The sequence below is a fragment of the Artemia franciscana genome, chromosome 5 (genome assembly GCF_032884065.1).
Source record: "Artemia franciscana chromosome 5, ASM3288406v1, whole genome shotgun sequence".
NCBI lineage: Eukaryota > Metazoa > Arthropoda > Branchiopoda > Anostraca > Artemiidae > Artemia > Artemia franciscana.
Window position 1 is genome coordinate 40,899,481 of NC_088867.1, and position 1,732 is coordinate 40,901,212.

Consider the following 1,732-nt stretch of genomic DNA (forward strand, 5'->3'; position numbering starts at 1 on the left):
CTTGAATAGTAAATTCTTGTTTATTATTCATTATACATTGGAAAATTTTCTTGCTAAAAATATTTCTTTTTTTTAAACCCCTTTTTAATTCTATGATGAAAGAAAAAATGCTTATCTTTCTGCGCCAAATTCAAATAAATTTACAATGAAACAAAGATTACATAATTCTCATCATCTCAGCAATTAGTTTTATTAAAGTAATATAAATGGTTATGATAGGAAATGAGGTTAGCAGCTGGTTTTTTATTAAATCAGGAGTTAAGCAGGGTCGTGCTCTATCTCCCTTTATATGGATCATTTTAATGGACTTTGTCTTAAGGAGCACAGGAAAGGCAATTGGAGAACATGGAACCAAATGGGGAAGAAAAACTTTCCTGGACTTAGATTATGCTGTGATTTAAGCATCCTAGATGAAAGTGTGAGCAAAATGAATGAACTTTTAGAGGTTTGAAAATTAATTTTATGAAGACTAAATCACTAAGGCTACCAATAAGTGAATAAGAAAAGCTGATGTTAGACAGCGCAAAGATTGATCAGGTGGACAGCTTCACTTACCTTGGTAGTATTATTAGTAAAGACGGTAGGAGCAAAAAGCAGATGACCAATGAAAAGCAGATGAGCAGAAAAGCAATGAGCAGTGAATTGTTAAAAGCAGAATAGCCAAAATTCAGAGTATTTTTTCAGAGTTAAAAAAAGTTTTGAAGAATAGGAAGAAAAGTTTACAAAACAAGATTAGAATATTGGAAGCTACAGTGATGACAGCGATCAAATATGATTCTGAAGGATGGGTGCTCCGAAAAGCGGATGAAGATTCGCTTAATGTTTTCCAAAGAAATTGCCTATGGATTATTCTGGGTACCTGACCGACTGATCGTATTTCAAACAGTAAGCTGCACGAAAAATTTGGTTCAATCCCGCTTTCTTGGGCTATAATGAAAAAAAGATTGGGATGGCTAGGGCACGTTCTGCGGATTAAGGATGACAGATTCCCGAAGATTATCCTATTCTGCCAACCGTCTAGGGCCAAAAGGAAAGCAGGTCAACCGTGGTTTGGTTGGGAGGATGCCATAAAAAAAGGTTTTAGTGAAATGAAAACTTCCTGAGAGGATTTAAAGAGGGAGGCTTTGAATAGAACGGGATGGGGGAGGAACGTGCGTGGCTGTGTTGGGCTCAGGTGGCTTGGTGCTGCAACGAGTTGTTGGCAGTAGTAATTGGAATGGCTGTTTTATTGGATGTGTAGTCCTTTTTTATTAAGAAATTATCACTACTCGCTTCATGTATTTTATTAAGGAACTTCGTATACTTCAGTTAAAGAACGGAGGACAGTAAAAACCAAATTCGATTCTCAAAATTGGTTTAGTTGAAATTTACACAATCATATACGTTTTTAAAATTTAGAAAAACCCGGGAACTAAATTTTGATGAACATCACCTGCATATATACTCTTTTGAAATTTTAACTCTTAACGGGTGCCCAATTTGAAAATAAGAAACTGTGTCATAAATAAGCGGAAGATGAGTGAAAAAAAAAACTACTAATATCGAGTCCCAGAAAACTGTCCCAGAAAGTTGATTGCTGTAGCAAAAGACAAATACTGCCATTAATTGGTAGTAAACTTGGTAGAACAAATAGGAATTCCAATAGGGTAGAAAAACAAAAAAGTAACTGAATGAGGAAAATTATGTAAGGATATAACCCTAGCATATTATTATCGAATAGGAAGTGAAAAGA